The sequence below is a fragment of the Oncorhynchus nerka genome, linkage group LG20, assembly GCF_034236695.1.
Source record: "Oncorhynchus nerka isolate Pitt River linkage group LG20, Oner_Uvic_2.0, whole genome shotgun sequence".
NCBI lineage: Eukaryota > Metazoa > Chordata > Actinopteri > Salmoniformes > Salmonidae > Oncorhynchus > Oncorhynchus nerka.
The window spans coordinates 64,783,298-64,792,088 of record NC_088415.1 but is presented as its reverse complement, the minus strand read 5'-3'; the positions used below and the strand labels follow the sequence as shown (position 1 = coordinate 64,792,088).

General features: G+C 42.6%; 1 protein-coding gene across 3 annotated transcripts in view; it reads left to right on the top strand.

The window, feature by feature from the left end:
* Positions 1-709: 709 nt before the first annotated feature.
* Positions 710-8,791, top strand: part of LOC115102962 (gamma-1-syntrophin) — a 60,473-nt gene continuing 52,391 nt past the window's right edge. For all 3 annotated transcript variants that reach the window (XM_029623449.2, XM_029623448.2, XM_029623447.2), the window contains exon 1: positions 710-817. The gene's annotated coding sequence lies outside the window, so the exon portion shown is untranslated. The remainder of the gene's footprint in view (positions 818-8,791) is intronic.

Here is an 8,791-nt window from a genome sequence, read left to right as displayed (position 1 = left end):
CTTTATGGCTATACATAGCTCTGATTGTAATACACCTGCAACTGGAAAACCTGCACAGCTGCTCACACAATAAGGGCTGCAGGGTAGAGGATCTTACGGCACTGAACCCAGCTGTCTGTTAATGTATTGAGGAGCTGAAACTGGGTTCCCTGATCTGATGTGAGATACACATTGAACTGGCTCATTGGAATCTCTTTTTTTGCGGTCATTTTCTTCAGGACGCATTCCCCAACCAACCAACCCATACCGCAGTGCTCGCCGATAATTGTCTTTTAAACCGCTCCTTGGACCGGACATTTTGCTTGTACTTATCTTAGGCTATGTGCATAATTTATTTTCTTAATCAACGGTGAACGTACATTCACAGTAATTTCCCCATTGGGAGAAATGTGAGTGGTCCGTGAGTAAAATTAACAATTGAGTCGATTGACGTGAGTTAAAACAAATCGCATGCGATTTTTAGCCAGTCATTTTGGCACCAGGGCGCATGGTAAGGGAAAATGTGAAACTGTATCTATCCCATGCCTTGCTGGCGACGACTGTCGAAAGGATGCCCTGTCTCGTTTCTGCTGGAGAAATATGGAGAGAAAAAATACACGTTTTTCGTGTAGCCTAGGCTAAGTGTGGGATGCTTAGCGGTTTCGCACACTGCCTCAGTGTGTGGATATCGTGGGCGACGGTGGCACAAGGATAGGTAGGCTACGATTTTTTAGATTCACATAGATTCTTTATAATCTGCAGCCTTGACAGTCAGCAGGGATTGATGTAAGGGGCCGACTGGATCCAATATCATCACCACCTGTTACCAGAAAATCAGGTAAGCTATATATAAATATTCCAAGTCAACTTCTCGATTTATATTGTATAATACAATGTCATTTGCATTTAAGATGGTAATTCACTGTAGTAGGATATAGCCCACTAGTATATGAGACAATATAATGTATTAATTGTACCTTCACTTTTATTTAAACGCCATTTGTAGACTATCACTTTCATAAAGCCTAATTCAGAAGCCAGTAGGCTATGCTCTTCATGATCTATCTAATATCTAATAGGTAGCCTAAGAATCTATGATCATTGGCTCTCACATATGCGTAATGTAGTTTACGAAAGGGAACCGTTCATTCAGATTATGATAGAGAACCCATTAAGTGTAAAACATGAGAGGAATTTATGTTGCAACATGCAGTAGCCTCTTTTTTTTGCCGTCTGACGTGTCCAAATGTATAGGCACACGCAGTTCCTTCAGTTAGTGCCGTGTCAGTCCTCTTTCTATCCACAATGACGTTAAACAAGGTTGAAGTGCAAGGCTATACACTGCCCATATTATCGACATGGTCAGTTTAGTATGATATAGACTTGTAGATGATGGAATTCTGCTGCCACGGTAAGGCAGTTGCTGGTATTAATCGTATTCCAATGATTTACCTGGTTGTACAGCCTATTGATTGTTCGTCTTCTGGAGCTAATAATGTGGAATACATGCAATACCAGTCTGGCGTAATATATCACCAGCCCAATGGCAACCAAACTATAGTCTCTATTCTGGTTTTAATACTTTTTAGGAAGGTATATAGATTTACTTGAAAGCCCCTCCTGAATATTTATTATCTATTATGAATATATATTTAACATTTCCACTCTTCTTACAGTAATGTTTGTTAAAGTAAAGACAAATCAACTCAATAACTTGAGGGGTCAGTTGGTGTATACCTTATAATCATTTGGTGGGTGATTATATTTGTGCTATTTCACACATGTACAAGTCCATATGAATACATACAGCATGTGTGAATTAGAAAGTGGGGTAACAGCCAGGAATAGCCATTATCAACAGTGATCCTGGAGCAATTAGGGTTAAGTGCCTTGCTATGGGCCCCATCTACAGATCTTTCACCTTGTCAGCTCAGGGATTTGAACTAGTGACCTTTTGGTTACTGGCCCAAAACTCTAGCTGCTACCATATCCATTGGCTTTAAGATGGAGGTTAAAACCTAGCTAGATTTGATTGACACACTCTTAATTTGTATTCAACGTAAGCTGCTTGCTGAGCTCAATCAAACCATAGGATAGGCTATACCTGTTAGGTCTGTATCATGGCCTTATCATCAATATGCTGTAATTCTTACAAATTCTTCAGAAAGGATTAGGTCAATGGTCAAAGGTAGCAATTTGGTTGATGTACAGTATAGTGTCAGATCCTTGTTCCTATGGAATGAAAAGGTGGTGACATGTCATTGACATGTTTATGTTCGGACTATACCCCCTCTCCCCATACAGCATACTATAAATCAAAGATCTCTTTGTCAAGAACATCAGGCTTGAGGGAAATTGGCCGATAGGGTACTGTGACCAGGTGTCAACCAGGCATGACTCTCCTGTCTACAGTGTCACATTGTAATCCTCAAAGAAGGGTTCTATACCTAGAACCCTCCATGAATGGTTCTAATGTGCTATAACACTTTTATCTTATGTTGTTATCTTTCAAATTAAACTATTTTTGACAATACATAACGTATATCATGAAGCATTTCTTTGAGAGCCTAGTTATACCCTAACACCGTGGTCTGAAACTCCTGGTTTACTGGCCACATCAGGCCTGCTAGTCACATTATGCTTTCTTGCAAAGTGATGTGTAATTCCTATTGGAATCCAGACAAAGTAAGGATATCTAACAATTGTCACTTTTAGTCAACTGCAACCTGCATTCAGAATGACTGCCAGGGTAGGGAAAATTAATTCATTAAAGAGACTATATAAATCATATAAACTGGAACAACCATCTCAGTAACAGGTGCAATAAATCAAACTATTAACAAATTTAAATTATTTATCTTTGTGTAGCATAATCAACCAATCAAAAAGTACCTTCAGAAAGTATTCACACCTGAGGCCTCCCGAGTGGCACAGTGGTCTAAGGCACTGCATCACAACATACCTGGGTTCAATTGCTGGCTGTGACCGGGACACCCATGAGGCGGTGCACAATGGTTAGGGGAGGGTTTGGCCTGCTGGGATTTCCTTGTCCCATCGTGTACTTCAGCTGGATGGTGTTTCCTCTGACACATTGGTGCGGCTGGCTTCCAGGTTGTGTGGTTTGGCAGGGTCGTGTTTTGGAGGATGCATGGCTCTTGACCTTCGCCTCTCCCGAGTCCGTAGGGGAGTTGCAGCGATGGGACAAGACTGTAACTACCAATTGGATATCACAGAAAAGTTTTTTTTCCACATTTTGTTGTGTTACAGTCTGATTTTAATATTGATTAAATGGAGATTTCTTTATCACTAGCCCACATTTGTATTTCGTCTTGACTCGGTCTCGGAGAGTGAGGACTCGTAATTTCTTTCCGAGACCAACGGAGTACAAAAGTCATAATTATCTGTTTCCATTCAGCCAGCCCATAAAACCGCTTCGCAAGGCCAAATATATACACTCCTTTCTTGAAACATGAATATCTTAACAGCCTTTATAACTATTATACACGTTTGCACAGTTTGCACAGTGGCGAACCTATAGGCCTTGAGTGTTTGTGATTCTGAAAGGACAGCAACCGTAATACCAGCGCATTCATATAGGAGAGTGCACCTTTTGTAAAACACTAAGGGCCAGTTGTGTAGTGTAGGGTATACGCAGGTAAGCCATATACCCCCCAAAAATTCAGTGGCCATTGCTTATACTCACTTCTTAATCCCTACTGATGCATATCAAAGTAGTGTAGTGGAGGTATACAACTTATCAATTAATAGAGAAATCATGCACAAAGTAGCCTACACAATCGCAAAACACGTGAAATATATGCACATGCACACATAGCCTAGTTTCAGCGGGCAGCAAGAGTGTGCAGTTCTCAACTGGTTTTGGCATGGAGTAGCTCACAGAAGAATGACATCGGTAGCTGGTAGGGTAGGAAAGACATTTCAACAGTAAATGCTAACTAAGGCAACAATGGGTATTCAAACCAGGTATTGAAAAAGTTTAGTCCGAAGTGTTGGTTAGTCGGCTATTGTGATGCGCAATTGTCATCATATGCTGTTTGCATCAGGGGCATAGACATGGATGGGCCTGGGTGGACAGAGGCCCACCCACTGGGGAGCCAATCAGATTGATGTGGTTTAAGCATTGGTGTGAATTTAAGACCATCACATTGTATTCTATAAAAAAAGGGTGATTTGAGAGTGAAAATCTGAAACATTTCTAGGAAAACAGATTTTTCACGTAGGGAGCCTTTCCTTCACTGGGCGGGCTGTTTGGGTACTTTTGGGCAAAATTAGAGTATACCCACTTCTCCAGGTACCACTACACCACTGCATAGGACCAATGATGGAAAGACAGCAGTCACACACAGCATGATGTTAAAGGATAAGCAGTTCATCAACTCTGACATAATAAGCCAGTAGGTCCCAATCATAAGAATAGAAAAACAGAACCATTAAGTATTACCCAATCGAAATGTACAACTATTACTTCCCATTGTAAAAAAATCAATTCACGTTTAGCACACAAAGTAAACGGTGACCTAAAGTTTAAAGTGGGACTTACTTTGCCACCACAAACCGATGCTGGCACTAAGACTGCACTCAATGCTCAATGAGCTGTATTGATCAGCTATGAAAAGCCAACTGACATTTACTCCTGAGGTGCTGACCTGTTGCACCCTCTACAACCACTGTGATTATTATTATTTGACCCTGCTGGTCATCTTTGAACATTTGAACATCTTGTCCATGTACTGTTATAATTTCCACCCAGCACAGCCAGAAGAGGACTGGCCACCCTTCAGAGCCTGGTCCCTCTCTAGGTTTCTTCCTAGGTTCTGGCCTTTCTAGGGACTTTTTCCTAGCCACTGTGCTTCTACATCTGCATTGCTTGCTGTTTCAACACCATAGTGCCCACAAAGCTCATCACTAAGTTAAGGACCCTGGGACTAAACACCTCCCTCTGCAACTGGATCCTAGACTTCCAGACGGATCGCCCCCAGGTGGTAAGGGTAGGTAACTACACATCCGCCACGCTGATCCTCAACACAGGGGCCCCTAAGGGGTGCGTGCTCAGTCCTGTCCTGTACTCTCTGTTCACCCACGACTGCATGCCCAGACACGATTCCAACACCATCATTAAGTTTGTCAACGACACAATATAGTAGTAGGCCTGATCACCGACAACGATGAGACAGCCTATAGGGCCGTGTGGTGCCAGGATAAGAACCTCTCCCTCAACATGATCAAGACAAAGGAGATGATTGTGGACTACAGGAATAGGAGGACCGAGCATGCCCCCATTCTCATCGTCAGGGCTGTAGTGGAGCATGTTAAGAGCTTAAGAGCTTCAAGTTCCTTGGAGTCCACATCACCAACAAACTATCATGTTCCAAACACACTAAGACAGTCGTAAAGAGGGCATGACAAAGCCTATTCCACCTCAAGAGACTGAAAAGATTTGGCATGGGTCCTCAGATTCTACAGCTGCACCATCGAGAGCATCCTGACTGGTTGCATCACTGTCTGGTATGGCAACTGTTCCTCCTCTGACCGCAAGGCACTACAGAGGGTAGTGCGTACAGCCCGGTACATCACTGGGGCCAACCTTCCTGCCATCCAGGACCTCTATACCAGGCGGTGTCAGAGGAAGGCCCAAAAATTGTCAAAGACTCCAGCCACCCTAGTCATAGACTGTTCTCATAGCCTATAGTTTTTTTGGGCATGTTGTATTAATTGTGATAGGTTCATGTTTTACTGGTCAGGTACCCCCACTATTTATTTTACTGGGATGATGTACCGGACCGTACTGCCTTACTACTACTAGTAGTAGGCCTAGTAGTAGTAGGAGTAGTAGTAGTACACAGGAAGCGGCGCAGGTCCTAATCCAGGCACTTGTCATCTCCCGTCTGGATTACTGCAACTCGCTGTTGGCTGGGCTCCCTGCCTGTGCCATTAAACCCCTACAACTCATCCAGAACGCCGCAGCCCGTCTGGTGTTCAACCTTCCCAAGTTCTCTCACGTCACCCCGCTCCTCCGCTCTCTCCACTGGCTTCCAGTTGAAGCTCGCATCCGCTACAAGACCATGGTGCTTGCCTATGGAGCTGTGAGGGGAACGGCACCTCAGTACCTCCAGGCTCTGATCAGGCCCTACACCCAAACAAGGGCACTGCGTTCATCCACCTCTGGCCTGCTCGCCTCCCTACCACTGAGGAAGTACAGTTCCCGCTCAGCCCAGTCAAAACTGTTCGCTGCTCTGGCCCCCCAATGGTGGAACAAACTCCCTCACGACGCCAGGACAGCGGAGTCAATCACCACCTTCCGGAGACACCTGAAACCCCACCTCTTTAAGGAATACCTAGGATAGGATAAAGTAATCCTTCTCACCCCCCCCCCCTTAAAAGATTTAGATGCACTATTGTAAAGTGGCTGTTCCACTGGATGTCATAAGGTGAAAGCACCAATTTGTAAGTCGCTCTGGATAAGAGCGTCTGCTAAATGACTTAAATGTAAATGTAGTAGTAGCTGCTTACCTGTTGATTAACTGGGAAGTTTCTGTTTATCTTCTTCACCTTTAAAATCAAACATTAAACTCATTGCAACATAATACACAAAGATTACATTTGGTAGCACTTAATTTTATAGTCCAGAGACTATTATTTATGTTGTGTATTTATTACTACGTAAATAATAACCTCTTACTCACTGGTTAGTTTCACTGAAACACCATTTGTTGGCTGTATAACATTTCATTAAGTATCATCATACCAGTATAATATGCTCCTCTCTCTCTATCTCTCTCTGTGTGTGTGTATGGTCCTATAGGATTTAGCTCGCTTTGCACTTCACACTTGTTTTAGAGAGTTGTCCACCAGTTGGTCCCACATCTCTTTAACATTCAATTCATACGTTTGTTTTCGGTTTCCCCTTGGTGTTTTGATTCAACAATGTAACCGTTGAAAGTTTGAGAAAAAAAGTCTGTAGAGCTAGAAAGCTAATAATTGATGTGGGGAAGAGGATACCTCATCAGTTGCACAAATGAATGCATTTAACCAAACCCCTCTGACTCAAAGTGGTGCAGGTGGCTGCCTTAATGGATATCATCTGTGCCTGGGGAGCAATTGTTGGGGGTTAACTTCCTTGCTCAAATTTTTCCACTTTACTGGCTCGGGGGATTTGAAGCGGCAACCTTTCAGTTACTGGCCCAATGCTCTTAACTGCTAGGCTACAAGATTATTTGATAATGTCAAATATTTATTCATGCTGATTTGCAAACTACTGATGTTTTCATGTCTGCTAAATTGTGCCCAATGAAAGCCAATTCCACTGTGAAAAGACAAATGAGAATCACTGATCCTGATGTTGCCCTTTAGCAATGGCTGCTGCGCTGCCTCTGAAGGAAAGATGAAGAGGGTATAGAAAGGCTGGATGTCATGGTGAGGTTGTGGCCATGCACATCTTCATCCCAATTTACTGTAGTCCCAGAACTGAGCGGGGGAAAGAGGAAGACTATGTCAAACCTCATATTTCTGTACACTCTGGAGAGGGACTGTTTGGTCGTCCATCCATCTGTATGAATTGTCCCAGATGTTGACTGGATTTCACTGTGGAGGTATGCTATAAGGGTTTGTGTGATGAATACACAGTAGCGCAAAGAGATTTTACTGTAGATGCTTCAGTCAATCATTCAGTCAGTGTACCTCCGAGTGTTATCTCTGTTTTCTGCAGAGTCACTGTTGTGCAAAAATAAAATATAGTTGCTGTAGTCCTCTGGCCCAGGCAGTGCAGAGCGATGAGTAATCAAGTCAATTCTCACCATCTCTCATAACACAAAACACACAACACTCATTTAATAAGCTTAACTGATGTATTGGTCTCTGACTCAGAATACTCTGGAAGAAATTATACTATTGTTGTTGATTCTGAGTAATCTAAAATGTCAGTACCATGGCTGGTCTAAGGGCTGGGTGGTATACCGATAGTATATATACCGTTGGTTTGTCAAATGTGATACACCGTGTGTAACATCCATCATCTCTCTCCGCTCTCTCTCCACATAGACCTAGCCCTGCCCCTGTCACTCAATGAGCACATTTGTTGTTGCTCGACCACGAGACACTTGCGTTCAGTCTGCATGGTCATGCAACAATGTTGATGACAACGATGCTGTTTCCACTTTGCTTCGTAATATAAATCCACAAGTGTTCTATAATTACACTATTCGTTTGTTTCTGACATCTGCAAACAGCTAGTTTGTCTTTTCTTAATTATCAAGTTGAGGATAAATCGTGTTAGTTCTAATGCTAATCGCTAGTTTGTGTTACCGCTAATGCCAATCGCTAGTTAGCTGGCTAGCTAGCTAGCTAATAAATGTAATCCGTCAGAGCAAACGTAGCTAGCTATACAGCCTGATACCAGTGATGGTGTAGGCCTAAATCATGTTGTTTGTGCAACAGTATCTTCTAATAGCAAAGAAAAAACATTTAATATACCCAAATATTATAGGTTCCCCTAGGAAACACCCACCAAGACTTTGGTTCCTACCATGTCAAAATAACTCCTCCCTGGCATTTTCATTTGTTGTCATGTCAAACACTGTATTCAAGGTGCCCACTATTATATTCTAACTATAGAATTCGAATAATCATTCTATTTCCATGATTCCAACAGTTCCCCCACGTGGTTTTATCTAAATTGCTAGTCAAATCGCAATTGTAACATTTGGTTAAAAATAAGGCCTAGATTTTTTTGCCCATATCGTGCAGCCCTACGTGGCAGTGTGTAAATGATCTCAAATTAGTGCAGGAAATGCAG